Consider the following 15,710-nt stretch of genomic DNA (forward strand, 5'->3'; position numbering starts at 1 on the left):
TTCTTTTTAAAACCCAATTGGACAGAGCCATCTATTTCCTGCCAGAACCCCAACAGATACAATGCCAGCATTTGTGTTCTGGATCTAGACATGCCTAAAGATAGTGACACTCTTGGACTCTTTTCAGTTACTCAAGTCAGTGAATGCCCTTTTTCCTTAAGCTGTTTGGTTTTTCTGTTGCTTACAACAGAGTCCTAATAGAGTCTGCTAGACTGTCGAAATCACATAGACTCATACAAGACACTTTTTTAAAGGGAGAGGGCATTGTTATGGACTGAATTGGGTACTCCCCAAAATTCATATGTGGAAGTCCTAACCCCAAATACACTAGAATATGACTGTGTTAGGAGATAGGATCTTTAAAGGGGTAAGTTAAAATGAGGCCTTATGGTGAGTCCTAATTCAATATAACTGGTGTCCTTACAAGGAGAGTTGATTTGGACACAGACATGTTCAGAGGGAAGACCATGTAAAAACAGGAAGAAGGCGGTTGTCTGTGAGCTGGGACAGTGACATTAGAAGAAATCAATCCTGCTGATCCCTTGATCTGAGACTTCCAGCCTCCAGAACTGTGAAAAAGTGAACTTCTATTGTTTAAGCCACCTGGTCTGTAGTACCTTTTTTTTTGGAGGGAGGGGCGCAGCCCAGGCAGATTCATCCAGGCACCTATGGACTAGAACTGGGGGAGACACTTGTAGAGGCCAGCTGCTGCCTCCAGCTCTCTGAGCCAGCATGGCCTCCTAGTTGTGGCTGATAAGTCTCTCTCTACATTGGGTCCACTTGCCTTGGCTACTCACTGGCCCATCTTCCATATTTCCCAGTCCAAAGTAACCAAAACTAATTGACTTGGTTAACTACTGTGATTACCATTGGGTGAGACCTTTGCACAGGCCCACCTCATGGGTTTCTGGCCGGCAGTGCATAAGCTGCCTTTGGGCACTATGCCCACACCTGGTTCCACCAGTGGCTGCCATGTGTTGGGGACAGTTCCATGATGGTTCCGTGTGTAGAACATGGTGGGGGTGCTCAGCTTCAGTGTGAAAGGGATGACAGACACAGCTGGCATTTGACAAGTCCAACATTGGGTTCCCTGAGCGAGTGGCATTGCTAATTACATGAAAACATCAATTCCAACACATCCTGCTCAGATTTGGCCTCAGTTTTTACTGTGCAGCCAATTGCTCATACCAGTCACTCACAAGGCCACTCTCTTGACCTCGAGTTTTATGAGATTCCCCAGAATCCTTACCCCAGCCACTTGGCTGGCTTGAGTTAGTTTGATGTGAGTTGATGTTACTTTGAAACAAAAAAGCCTTGATTAAAATAGTTTCCAAAGGAAACCGCAATTTGGTCCAGGAAAGAGGGATCTGTTTATGAGTAAACATGAGTGTTACAGATTATTTACAGATTATTCCTGACAATGCCATCAACTGTATGACTGTGCAAGTAGTCAACTCTTCATCTAAATGAAAAGGAAGGAATAACGAACAGTGTTTTCCACATCCCAGGAAGGCTGCCAGCGAGTCTGAAGAAGGTATCTCATGAGGTCTTCCACTCCTTTCTCAGGCAGGAATTCTTGTCTTCTAGTTCCTTGATCCCGAAAAGGAAAATTATTTCAAGTTTCCTGAATTGATCAATTGATTAATTGATTCTTTTTACTGCTCCATTGACTTTGCTTTCTTTGCTTTCTTTTTTCTTTACTCACTTCCTGACACCTCAGAAGACAGAGGCGTCTCTTGGTACAGGATTTAAGTGGGTGCAGGATTTCAGATTCATGATCTGTGGCACAGATACGATGGTTTAATTCATTTCTGTGTTTGGTCATTTCTCTTTTTGGGGAGCCTGTGGGTAGTACATGGTGTTGGCCTGGGCTGGAACATGAGCTTGTAGGGTATTTAGGCTTTCAGGCCTGCTCTGCTGCCCAGTGACCCATCCAGCAGAATGTTTGCCCTGTGGGATTTCATAAGTGCCACAGAACAGTGACTGCTTCCCCTTTTGGCACAGGATGTTGATTTTTGTTAACCTATCTCTGTTCCACCCTTATATGTTTGGTGGGGGTGCTGTTCAGCAAGTATTCACTCTGTCTCCTTTCCTCACCTATATTAGGAGTATCATAATCTCTCCACTGATGCTGGGGCTGGTCATGGAGTTGTTCTGGGCAATGAATGTGAGCAGAGGCTTTGAATGTGTCTGCACCCTTTGCCTTGACTTCTCAGTCTTTTATGTTCCTTCCTACTCTACCATTAAGAAGAGCTTGCCCCAGGTACCCACTGTTTCTCCAATGTAGGTCCCAAAATGAGAGACTCATGGGACAGACCTAAGCCTCACCCAAAGCACAGAGCAGGGCTGCTGTAGCTGACCAGTCAACCTGTGGGCAAGAAGTAAATGTTTTGGTACTGCAAACCACTGAGTTCTTTTTTTTTTTTTTTTTTTTTTTTTTGAGAAAAGGTCTCACTCTGTTGCCTAGGCTACATTGCAGCGGTGCTATCAGAGCTCACTGCAGCCTTGACCACCTGGGATCAATTAATCCTCCCACCTCAGTCTTCCAAGTAGCTGGGAGTACAAGCATGTGCCACCACGCCCAGCTAAACTCAGAAATTGTGTTACACAACATTATCACAACAAAGCTGATTAATTCCGCTGGTGAAGTTTCCCAAGGAAGGGAGGAATAGTTCTATTTGGGATTTAAAAGTGAGGAAGTAGGTAGGAAAGAAAGTTGAAGGACTTTTTTGGATAAGGAGGCACTCTATATCCAAAATCAGATTAGAGTATTCCAAACACCACACCCCTGAGAGATGCTAGAAATGTTTCCAAATGACTAGAATCCAATAAAGTATTCTTTATGCAGTGTTTTATATAAAACTTTAATAATTAGTGATACTACTAAAACTCAGGCAACGATATGCAGAAAATGGAATCTGGACCCCTTCCTTACACTATATAAAAAATGAACTCAAGATGGATTAAAAACTTAAAAACTACAAAAAAAAAAAACAAAAAACAAAAAACAAACAAACAAAAAACATGGAAGAAAATCTAGGCAATACCATTCAGGACATAGGCACAGGCAAAGATTTTATGATGAAAATGTCAAAAGCAATTACATCAAAAGCAAAAAAATGGACAAATTGGATCAAATTAAACCAAAGAGCTTCTGCACAGCAAAAGAAACTATCAGAGTGAACAGACAACCTACAGAGTGGGAGAAAATTTTTGCAATCTTTCCATCTGACAAAGATCTAATATCCAAGATCTACAAGAAAGTTAAACAAATCTACAAGAAAAAACAACCCCATTAAAAAGTGGGCAAAGGACATGAACAGTCACTTCCCAAAAGAAGACATACATGTGGCCAAAAAAAAAAATGTGGAAAAAAAAGCTCAACGTCTCTGATCATTAAGTGCAGATCAAACCCACAATGAGATACCATCTTATGACAGTCGCAATGGAGATTATTAAAAATTCAAGAAACAATAGATGCTGGCATGGTTGCAGAGAAAAAGGAATATTTTTACAGTGTTGGTGAGGATGTAAATTATAGTTCAACCATTGTGGATGACAGTGTGGCGATTCCTCAAAGACCTAGAGGCAGAAATACCATTTGACCCAGCAATCCCGTTACTGGGTATCTACCTAAAGGAACATAAGTTATTCTTTTATAAAGACATGCATACATATGTTCATTGTGGCACTATTCACAATAGCAAAGACATGGAATCAACCTAGATGCCCATCAATGATAGTCTGGATAAAGAAAATGTGGTACATATATACCATGGAATACTATGCAGCCATAAAGAGAAACAAGATCATGTCCTTTGCAGGCACATGGATGGAGTTGGAAGCCATTAACCTCAGCAAAGTAACACAGGAACAGAAAATCAAACAATGCATGTTCTCATTTATAAGTGGGAGCTGAATGACGAGAACACATGGACACACGGCAGCGAACAACACACACTGGGGCCTGTTGATGGGCGGTGAGGGGGAGGGAAAGCATCAGGCAGAATAGCTAATGGATGTTGGGCTTAATACCTGGGTGATGGGATGATCTGTGTAGCAAACCACCATGGCACATGTTTACCTATGTAACAAATCTGCACATCCTGCACATGTACTCCTGAACTTAAAAGTTGAAGGAAAAAAAACCCAGGCAATAATATAGTCCCAGACAAGATTCTATAATAAATAAATACTGGGCCAGTCATGGCGGCTCATGTCTGTAATCCCAGCACTTTGGGAGGCCCAGGCGGGTGGATCACAAGGTGAGGAGTTCAAGACCAACCTGGCCAACATAGTGAAACCCCATCTCTATTAAAAATACAAAAAATTAGCCAGGTGTGGTGGTGCGTGCCTGTATTCCTAGCTACTCGGGAGGTTGAGGCAGAAGAATAGCTTAAACCTAGGAGGCAGAGGTTGCAGCGAGCCAAGATTACACCATTGCACTCCAGCCTGGGGGGACAGTGCAAGACTTCATCTCAAAACAAAACAAAAACAAAAACAAAAAACAACAACCACCACAAAAAAAAAAAAAAAAAAAAAAAAGCAAGAAATAGCTTGGGAATCAGCTAGAGATATAGAATCCTAATAAATGTTAGAATCTTATGTTCTAGAATGACTTATGTTAGATCATTTTTATGCAGAATACACAAGTATTAAGGGCACATTTTCAACTGTGTTTTTATTATAAATACCTTGAAGATAATTGTTAAAACAGACATCTGAGACAAAAATTAACTTTTATATTTATAGAACAAGATTGAAAAGTTACTTGTTCATTTTTTGAACCGTAAGAACAGTAAGTTTGCACCTGTTAAGATAAATATAGATAGAATTAAAATCCTTATCATAACAGAGTTATTAGAGTCTGTCAATAATGGATTAACCAATAATAACATTGATATTTATTTCACTCTGATACGAACTATATATTTAATTTCACTTTAAGCAACATATGATGCAACAAAATACCAACATAACAAAATAATTCAGACTTACCCATGGAGTTTGTTTTCACAGGAGCTGATCTACGTTCAATGACTGCAAACCACGTGAGCAAGTTTCACTTGTGTTTCTAAGAGACATGCTTTTAAATAACATTTATTTTTTATTTTTTCCTGGCATTAACTGGGGACAATCTTGCCACATTTTACTATACAAAACTACAAGGAAGGAACACTCAATTTGATGTTCATGTAAAATATAATTACCCACTTTTCTTCCTTTACAACATGTACTCCAGAGACAGGATGCCAAGCCAGAGGCACATAACACACTGCCTATCATTAATAACAAGTACATGCTTTTGAAATGATTTCACACTAACACTTATTCAAAATATCCTTTATTTGCTTTTTCAACTATTTTATGAACATTATAGCCCCTCAACAAGTATTGCCTGTTTCAAAGCAATGATATAAATAGGAATTTATTGAATTTAAAAGTTCACCAGGTACAATTATAAATAAGTATTATAAATTTTAACATGTACAAAGTGTCATCTCTGCCCATGACTCTCAAGGTGGTCATGCTGGCAGGCTCATGGTGCCTGTCAGGATTGCAGAGAGCTGGGAGAAGGGGTTCTCCACCTTGCCCTAAAGAAGTATCACTCATCCTTCGAGGCTCTTCTCAAAGACCACATGCTAAATGAAGTCTTTCTTGTGTTTCCCAAGAAAAGATGATCTCTTCCTTCTTTAAATCCATAGAGCATCTATTTTTTTCTCTATAATAAAGCTAATAATAGTAAAAAATCACACTGCTTTGTCATTGAGAACTTCCACTATGCTTCAACCATGCTAAAGTCTACAGTCGGTGTCTCCTTTCTTCTTTGCAGCACTCCTGCAAGGAAGGTATCATTCTTTCCTCTTTATAGATGAAAAAATTGGGCAAGGATTGGAATTCAGGCTGTAACTGCAAAAATAGTAGTCCTAACAACGCTGTTTTCACACTTGATTTGGTGTTGAGTTGTGTGTGACTTTTGTCTCCCTGCTCTGTGGGGTAGTTCTTCCAGCAGGTATTACTGTGACCCTTTCTATCCCATGGGAGTGTTTTGTATACTAAGTAGCCAACAAAAATAAATACTGTATTTCTTTCTTTTTTCTTTTCTTTTTTTTTTTTTTTATTTTGAGGCAGTGTTTGGCTCTGTTGCTCAGGCTGGAGTGCAGTGGGGCAATCATTGCTCATTGTAACCTCAAACTCCTGGGCTCAAGTGATCCCCCTTACCTCAGTCTCCCGACTAGCTAGGACTACAGGTGCATGCCACCAGGCTCAGATAATTTTTAAAAATTTTTGTAAAGATGCAGTCTCTCTCTGTTGTCTGGGCTGATCTCCAACTCCTGGCCTTGGCCACCCACAGCGCTGGGAGTACAGGCCTGGCTCTGGTGTCTGGCCAATACTGTATTCCATATTTTCCAAACAGCGGTCCCTTTTTCTACATTTAAGCATCTCTTAAATTGGAACATGTGTTCAATTAATGCCTTGATGTATATGGTAGTCTTATTTTCTTTTCCTAAAAAGCTGTTATTAGCTCTTAGTTATCTCCTAACCAATTTAATCTTAGAATCAAGGAGTAGTTATGGAAATAAACTAGGTAGAACTCACCCTAAACTGCTCAGAGAAAAGATCAAGGTAGATTTCTTTAGGTTTCTTAATGCTATAAGAGTATTAAGTACAGGGGGAATTCAGAGGATAATTCATCTGAAAATAAAAGGGAAGGTGATCAGAGGTGGCTTAGTAAAAATGAAAAGTCAGTGGTTTCAAGGGAACATACAGATGACACCAAGATCTCATGAGGAGAGGACACTTCCAAACACTTGCTTTCCTGTGATTCCAACACCAAGGTAAGCCAGAAACACAGCTGGAGGGTAACTGGAGGGATCCTGAGTCCACCTGACCCTGAACTACACATACTCCATTCCCCGATATCCTGGCAACAGCATTATAGTGAGAAAGATCACATTAAAATGCTGCAAACAGTCTTTGAGGCAAGGACATGGGTAGTCTGTCTTCTAGCTGTAGCTTGAAGAAGTCCTGGGAGAATTTGGTAGTGACGCCGTGAAGGGAAATGATTAAGTATAAAATGATTAACAAGCCTATGTTCTTTTATCTTCTCTTTGTCTTGTTTCAGACATCAGCCTTATGGCTTAAGAGGAAATGCAGTAGATTATTATTATTTTTTCCATTAGCTTAGCTTGGAAGAAAAGAGAGAACTTTAAGTAGCTGTGTTGGGGAGAGGGGCTTGGGGTTCAGGGAGGTTTCGTGTTTTTATGAATAGAAAAGACTTGAGAATGTTTTTATGCTGAGATGGGAGAGCCAGAAAAGAGAGAGAGAGGGAGAGAGAGACACTAGTAGAAATTAGTTAAAGGGAATAATTGAAGGAGCAAATTCTCAAAAGTAGCAGTATTAAATGGGGGCTCAGGTCACATAGAGAGGTATTAGCCTTGGTCTGAAAGAGAATGCCTTTCCACTGAGCTGCAGGAAAGTGTTAAGAGTGGGCATAGATGTGGATGTATTTAGAGTAGGGTAGGTTTGGAATTGAAAATGGGAATAGTTAATGGTTTCTGAGTTTTTAGCAAAGGAAATGAGACTCACTGCTAAGAATGAGAGGGACGTAAATGAAAGGCTTCCAGAGATTGGTGAGAGTTTGCAATGACTGTGCAGTGGACAGTGAGAGAACTGCCCTGTGCTGAGGGCATAATTGAGGTTGGAGACTGTCTTGGTTCATGTATGCTACTATAGAAAAGGACCATAGGCTGGGTCATTTATATATAACAGGATTTTGTTTCTCACAGTGCTGGAGGCTGGGAAGTCTAAGACCAAGGCACCGGCCTTGGTGAAGACTGCTTTCTGCTTCCAAGGTAGTGCCTTATAGCCACATCCTCTGGAAGAGTCAAATGCTGTGTCCTCACATGACAGAAAAGCAAAAGAGTAACAGTGCCTCAGCTAGTTTCCTCCAGCCCTTTTATAAGGCACTAATCCATTCATGAGTGATATGGTTTGGCTGTGTCCCCACTCAAATTTCATCTTGAATTGTAATCCTCATAATCCCCACATGTTGTGGGAGGGATCCAGTGGGAAGTGATGGGATTATGGAGGTGGTTTCCCTCATGCTGTTCTTGTGATAATGAGTGAGTCTCACGAGATCTAATGGTTTTATAAGCGTCCAGCATTTCCCCTGCTCACACTCGCTCCATTTTGCCACACTGGGAAGAAGGTGCCTGCTTCTCCTTTGCCTTCTGCCGCAACTGTAAGTTTCCTGAGGCCTCCCCGGCAATGCAGAACCGTGAATCAATTAAACCTCTTTCTTTATAAATTACCCAGTCCTGGGTATTTCTTCAGAGCAGCATGAGGACGAACTAACACAATGAGTGATTTAGTCACTCTGCAAAAGGCCCCACCTCTCAATACCACCACAATGAAGATTAAGTTTCAACATATGAATTTTGTAGAACTTTCAGACCACAGCAGAGACCACTTGTACTTGGCATGGTCTTTATGGCATTATGTGTTTCTGCAATTGTGACTATTTGGGGGTAAAGAAAAAGGAGAAGAGACAGATTTCTACCATGGGTGGAGAAAGTAGAAAAGTTTTCTGAGACAGGGACTCACTGGGAAAGCTAGACCAATATTAGCTGCAATCTTTGGGAATGTAGGTCTTCACAGTGTGTCTCATGTTTGGTTTAAAGCACTTCCAAAATATCAGACAGTTATGTCTGAATGGAATCACACAAATGTATCACAAAGTCAAATATAACTTTTTTTTTTTTTTTAGTTTCTAAAATGCGTGGGTTCTTGGTCCTATATATAACTTTCTGTTCTTCAGAGAAGAGCCACATAGAAAGGGCAGGCACTGGTCTTAAAGGGATCACCTTATAGGATCTAAACCAATACATCCCTTACACTTTACTTACAATACAGCATAAAATGCCTCTGCTAATGACTTGAGCATTGTATTTCTTGGATCTATGATCACTTATTATTTTAACCTTTCAAAGCCAATACTTTTAGAGCATTCAACTCAAACTACTTTTATTGGCCTGGAAATGCTTTATTGCAGTTTGGCTGACATTTTCTTTTAATAATGTCATTAGCACTCCTTAAAAATGAATTCTGTTGGGGTATATAGTACTACCTTTGTTTTAAGAAAATGTTACGATTTTGCGTGTACATGAGGTGGGTCCCATAGCTACAAACATTAGCAATATGTTTCTGATTCAACAGAAAGATCTTTCTGATTCTATAGGCACACTTCCATTTCTATTAAGCGTTAAGTATTTGGTTGCTAAAAATTCCTGAATTTAGATGTACTTTTTCAGGATTACATTGAATTCTCAACATCTTTTAAGAGAGAGTCCAACTTCAGAGTCACTAGGCTTAATTAAAATCTTTAGCGCTTAGTCTGTTTATATTCCTTACCTACTTTGTAGATTTAGCTCTGGTAACTGTTGTTATGCTGACACTGGTTTCCAGTGGGTCACTGAAATCAAATTAATGCAGGCATCTGAAAAGTCAGACATCAATTGTGTTCATTTTCATTTTCCTTATTTTAAAAGGTACAAAATAAGGAAAAGTGATTCTGTTTAACCTTGAAGAATCCTGAATGTATGGACATAGACTACAAGCATTTTAGTGGAAAAATAAAAATTATTTGTAGAAAAAATCCTAAAGAACAAAAACCAAAAGCAAAATAAGAACAAAATTCCTTTCTATACCAATTCTTTTCTGAATATGTAAAGACCCAAGGTCCAAACTCCATTTCCTAGGCCCTTGGAAATGCCTTTAGAGTGTACTCAATACTGTACATTCTGTACTACTATCGAGAGCACTCTATACTGTACATTCAATTTCTTTGTCCAAGTGTAGTAGCTCTCAAAGTCTGGTGTCCACCATCAGGCCTAGGAACCTGCTAAAAATGTCAAGTCTTGAGACTCACTCTAGATATCCAAAACCAGAAACTTGATGGGTGGGGCCTGCAATTTGTGTTTTAACAAGTCCTCAGCTGGGTGCGGTGGCTCACTCCTGTAATCCCAGCACTTTGGGAGGCTGAGGCAGGTGGATCACGAGGTCAGGAGTTCAAGACCAGCCTGGCCAAAATGGTGAAACTCCGTCTCTACTAAAATTACAAAAAATTAGCTGGGCATGGTGGCGGTGGAGGGGGTGGGCGCCTGTAATCCCAGCTACTAGGGAGGCTGAGGCAGAGAATTGCTTGAACCTGGGAGATGGAGGTGGCAGTGAGCTGACATTGTGCCACTGCACTCCAGCCTAGGCGACAGAGTGAGACTCCATCTCAGAAAACAAAACAAGCAAACAACAACAACAAAAAACAAAAACAAGTCCTCCAGGCACTCCGTTGGTTTGCTCTAAAGTTTGGGAACTTCTGGCCTAGAGCATTGTTCTCAAGTATTTGTGTATACCTACACCACAAGCTCCTGGAGGAGCTTGACTTAACATGAGTCTCTCACTCAGTCCCTGAGATTTGGAGGCAGTAAATGCAGGAAGCTGTGTGGGAATCTGCGTGTGTGTATATATATATATATATATATATAGTCTGTAGAACACAATTCGAGAAATTCTGCCTTGAAGTGGAATTTAAATGTTGACAAAATTAGCATTTCCCCCCGCAAAATCCTTCTCCATAACTGAGCAAAAACCTTTGAACTCTGACTTACAAATATCTATAACTTTCACTCAGCCTGCAGAATGCCTGCTTCTGAAGAGGTGTGCAGGCTTCCCTCATCACTGCCGTGGGGACCTGGAGCCTCTGTGTGCTCCAGGTGTAAGGCTTTGCCTGACTCTGCTACAGGTGTGCACCTGTTTCATCACAGGGATGTATGCTCAAGGGATGCGGCATAATCCACACCTCCACAGAATGTACAGCATTGAGTATGCTCGGCCAAGACAAAACACAAGGAAAGATGTCATCTTTATTTGCCCTGAGATGACAGTTGGAGGAAGACTGTTTGAGCAAAGAGGCGTTGATCCCTGCATATCCTGCCAGGGAAATACCCTCTTCTAAGCAAGGTGACCTTTCAAGCAAGTTTTGAGAATTACTGATTTAGAATGTAAGGTATGCATAAATATATCTAACTGTGATTTGGGATCAGACACACACTGCATTTCTTCTTTCCATTGAAACTTTTCTAGATCAGAGGTGAAAAAAGAGATTTTTTTAAATGTAGAAAGGTGAAGTTTGTGATGGCAAAAAAGCGTATTAATTGTGATTTTATTAAATCAGTCATGTGTTTTCTTCAAGGTATTGGGACCAAATTAATGCATTCATAACATTACTTTGTTTTCATTGTATTTGTTTTTATTGTCATCTGACATTTAAGGCAATTAATACTGTATTTCTACTTACGTTAATAATAAAAAAAACCTTTAAATAATTTTATTCCAGTAAAATGTGTGAATTAATTTAAAGGAAAAATGTTAAGTAAATATTAGTGCAGATGGCAACATTCTGAAGATGCCACATGAATAATCAAAGTGTGGGAAACGCACGTTATTTTCATGAGTTCAGCATAATCCATTTTAACACTTTTCCAATGTTGAGCTTTGTATTTGTTTTCTGTTATAAACAGTGCTTCAAAAAAACCTCTTGTAGCTAAATATTTTTCATATCTGTAATGGTTCTCTTAGGAGAATTCACAGATGTGGAATTGTTGAATGGAAGGGCAATAATTATATTATTTTAAAGTTTAAAATTGGTGTCCATTAATCATTTCCCTAAGTTTTTATGAAGACATTTAGGAAGTCAGTAAAGCAGCATTTATGACCTATGGGAATACTTTCTTCCTTGTTACTCAAAGCGTTGCTTAAGGCAGTGGCCTTCAAGTGTGTTCTGGGACCAAATGGCAATTTCTCCCCAACCAGCCAAGGCGTGTGGTGGGGAAAAGGCTTGGTGGAAGATCTGGTTTGTAGTTAATGTTAAGTAACTTTTCCACTTAATTAGCTTTGTGATATCGTGCAAGACACAACTTCTCTAAGTTGTAATTTTCTCATCCATAAAATTATACTAAAAATAATACTGGTTATCTCACCAAGTTGTGAAGATTAAATAGAGTGATATACGTGAAAATAGCTTGTAAATGAAGCAGGATGTAAAATGTTATCAGTATTATAAAAGCCCAATATATGTTCTCCTCTTGAGAGATTCTTAAAGCCTAATTCTCTGACTTCACAGGTACGTCGTCTCACGCAATTCAGATAATTTTTTAGTACCATATGGGGTTAGTGTCTAGAAAAAAATGAAGGATATGAAAGAATGAAGAACGAAGTTCCAGTGAGACGCTATTTCTTTATAGATTGCTCCTCCCTGTCCCCTACACAACACTAGAACCTGGTATAGCGCTGTAGTCAATACTGTGTGTGTGTGTGCATGTGTGTGTATGTTTTAAACAAGGTCTCATTCTGCCATCCAGGCTGGAGTGCAGTGGTGCAATCTCAACTCATTGCAGCTTAGACCTCTTGGGCTCAAGTGATCCTCCCCTGTCAGCCTCCTGAGTAGTTAGAACTACAGGCATGCACCACTACGCCCGGCTAATTTTTGTATTTTTTGTAGAGATGGGATCTCACTATATTGCCCAGCTGGTCTCAAACTCCTGGGCTCAAGTGATCCTCCCACCTCAGCCTCCCAAAGTGCTGGGATTACAGGCATGAGCCACCTCACCCTGCCAACACTAACTCTGGACTTTTGTTTGAGTTTTGCTGCTTATCATCAAATCTCAATGAAAATATTAGTTACTCAGAAGTCACCTTACTTGTTAATCTAGAATTGGTCTGGTGGCTTAGGATTTCTGAGTCTAGGCTAGGACCAGAGCCAGCCACTCCTGGCATCTACGTTGCTAGGGAAACTAATGATCTTCACTGAGACTCTGTTCTCTTCCCATAATGTACATTACCCAAATGGTCTCTTGTCATGTGTGGATTCAGGTAAAAATTGTCTGATGAGCTGCATACCAGAAAACTGTGATGTGGACAGACTCCAGAGAGTAGAGCAAGATCTGAGTGCAGCGTGGTCAGAATGGCAGAGGCTGACACTGAGAGCACCTGGACTCTAGAATCAGCTCTGTCACTTCACCACGTGGGGCCTCAGTTCCTTATCTGTAAAAAAAAAAAAAAAAAAAAGGAGTTAGATGAGAATCTGGTCATGAGCTGGTCTTCTAGGTCTCTCCTCACAGTTAAGATCCCATAATTCTGCAGGTCAGTTTATAACCTGCAAGGGGATTCTCCCCTGAGGGCCCTCACAAGGTTTTGAATGGTAGAGCAAGTGGAAATGGGGGAATGTCTTTCCCAACCTCCCGCCGTGGGCAGGAGAGGAAGTGCTGTCCAGGAGGGCCTTAGCTGGACCATCTGGGGGAATGAGGATTCCACTCTGTGACATCACAATATCCAGCCCAGGTTTGACCTTGACAACCGGGAAGGAGAAATAACAGGAGGTGCAGTTACTGATATAGCCAAGGTGGGACGCTGCTGGAGGGAGCTAGAAGGGATCAGCCAGCCATGCCTCCAGTTCAGGTACGTGGCATTGCTAAGCTCGGAACAGGACTTGCCAATGTCTAAAGGAAAAAGAGGAGAGATCTCAAGGCAAGTGTGTCTCCAAGCTTAGGAAGAACAGTATAAGCACAGATAGCATGTGCCCCAGCTGTGTTATGGTAATGTAAGGTTCCATACGAGCAGAAGCAGAGCTGGGTGCATTCTGCCAACAGCCAGTCTGCTTGTCATGAAGCTGGACGATGAGGACATTTCTGAGGCTGTAGTCCACTTGTGCTGCTGGTGATATATTTTTATATAGAGGTTTTTGTCTTTCAATAGCTTCTCCCTGGAATGACAGGGAAGAGTAAACAAAAATAAGTTCACTGAAGGAAGTATTTTAATAGAAGCCAGTACAAAAACAAACAAAAGTAATAAAAGGTGAAAAGTTATGTTATGGGTTAGCAAGCAAGACTGACTCTAAGGTCGAGTTTTGAAAGTTCAAACCTTGAAAGGCAAAAGGCCGCCCCTATAAACAGTAAAAGAGAAGGGGCTTTTGGCTGAGAAGTAAGTAAAACAGTTCTGCTGGAACCATATACGGGACCCCCCACCCAGCTCCCAGCAACTCCCGCCAGTGAAATCATTGCTGGGGATGCGGACAGTTCTGTTTTCTTTACCTTGCCTTGGGGTTTTGGCTTCTACAATACTTGTTTCTTCCTGCAGTCTTGGGGCCCCGAGAGGCTCTCAGTGACAGCAAAGAACTGTTCTGTTTACCAGTGGGGCGGAGCACAGGGCCAGCGCCAGGCCCTGACTCATCCCCATGTGGACTCCCTTGGGTCTTAGCACACTGCAACCCCGGAGTTGGAGCACAGGACAGCTCAGGCAGGCACGCTGAGCTCTGCCTGCAAGGTCAGAGTTGATGGCGATGCTCCCTCAGTGGGAGCCGGAGTCCCTGTTCTGACAGGTAGGTCAGTCACCCACAGGGGACCCAAACAGCCATCGACAAGAGGAGGAAGAGATGGAATCTCTATCCACAGGACACAATTCTAACTCTCCTTGACCTCCAACACATCACGAATAAATATGTCATAGCAGTAAGGCCAATACTCTCACATTCTATGAAAGTAGTAATCGTCCCCACAGCATGTAAAACTGAGAGATCCAGATAAAAACAAAATACACTTGCACATTAACTTTATAGCACACATTCAACTGCTGTACAGAAGTCACTGTGATTTTCACAATTCGGTTATGATCTAATCATAACCACTCAAACCTTGAACATTAAAATCTCATTGGTCCAGTTTTTAGCCTTCCTTCCTTGATAGCCATTGAAAACTAAGTTTAAGCTGAACCTCAGATAATACCCACAAAACACAGAAAGTCCTAATTCATCTCCATTTGCATTTATTGACTGTAACGTTCCCTGACCCTTGTGTTAGTCACATGCTGCTGCAGCCTGTCACATACTGCAGAATTTTAGAGTCGGAGGGGAACTAGAAGATCATCCATTCCACAGCTTCGTTTCCAGAAGGAGAAACCAGACACAGAAGTGTCTCGGCTAAGGGGATCAAGCTAGTTAGTGCTGGGGACTCAAGTTTAAGCCCCCTCACTCTCAGCCTGGTGGCCTCTCCAATACACCCCGCCCCACAATGAATGAATGTGTTGGTTCATATTTGAACTAACTCTTTGATTTTCTATGTTAGAATATGCTAAAAAGAGGAAATCTCGTTTATCACTTTGGTGTGGTTATTGGTAAAAGTAGGTATTCTCCTAGCCTCTGCATCTCCATACAAAATAAGCTTTGGTTAACGACAAGAAAAAGCACCAAAGACCCCATTCAAAAGACTGAGATAACAGTGAAAATAAATCCAGGGAAACTGACTAGCTACTGTAAATTGAGGGCTGATTAGAAGTAATCTTTATTTTTCTTAAAAAAAAATCTATACAATTTACCAGATTTTTACTTTATAATAAATATATAGTCTTCCTGTGGCCTTGTCTTTTCCAGTTTAGGTAGACAATACTTTGTTTATGAACATGTGTGTGTACACCCTTGAATGTACAGATGAGTAAACACTTTATCTGGCAGGTGTGGGGCTGGCTATTACATCCATCCATGGTAACTGACCTACCCTTACTTACCTCATATATCTTCTATATGAGCCTTCTCTGACTTATCCAATGAATTAATATTCTATTTGGAATTAACATGATAGTATAGGAGGAGCCTCCTTAGA

The 15,710-nt window shown here is 40.9% G+C and overlaps 1 protein-coding gene and 1 long non-coding RNA gene across 6 annotated transcripts in view; one reads left to right on the top strand and one right to left on the bottom strand.

Annotated features, from left to right (window-relative positions):
- Positions 1-567: 567 nt before the first annotated feature.
- LOC103886855 lies at positions 568-14,532 on the bottom strand. 3 transcript variants are annotated; one of them, XR_002523835.2, is made up of 7 exons: positions 14,148-14,532; positions 13,672-13,819; positions 12,958-13,101; positions 9,415-9,475; positions 4,695-5,074; positions 2,329-2,368; positions 568-1,590 (listed from the first exon to the last, which is right to left on the bottom strand). It is a non-coding gene; the product is annotated as an uncharacterized LOC103886855 (long non-coding RNA). The 3 variants fall into 3 exon arrangements; XR_650695.4 differs by lacking the exons at positions 13,672-13,819; positions 14,148-14,532 and adding an exon at positions 13,214-13,312; XR_002523834.2 differs by lacking the exons at positions 13,672-13,819; positions 14,148-14,532 and adding an exon at positions 13,214-13,312 and having other exon boundaries at positions 9,415-9,499.
- The window catches only part of DNAJC5B (DnaJ heat shock protein family (Hsp40) member C5 beta), an 80,983-nt gene continuing 78,688 nt past the window's right edge, over positions 13,416-15,710 (top strand). For all 3 annotated transcript variants that reach the window (XM_009213116.2, XM_009213117.3, XM_009213118.2), the window contains exon 1: positions 13,416-13,515. The gene's annotated coding sequence lies outside the window, so the exon portion shown is untranslated. The remainder of the gene's footprint in view (positions 13,516-15,710) is intronic.

Source organism: Papio anubis, chromosome 8 (genome assembly GCF_008728515.1).
Source record: "Papio anubis isolate 15944 chromosome 8, Panubis1.0, whole genome shotgun sequence".
NCBI lineage: Eukaryota > Metazoa > Chordata > Mammalia > Primates > Cercopithecidae > Papio > Papio anubis.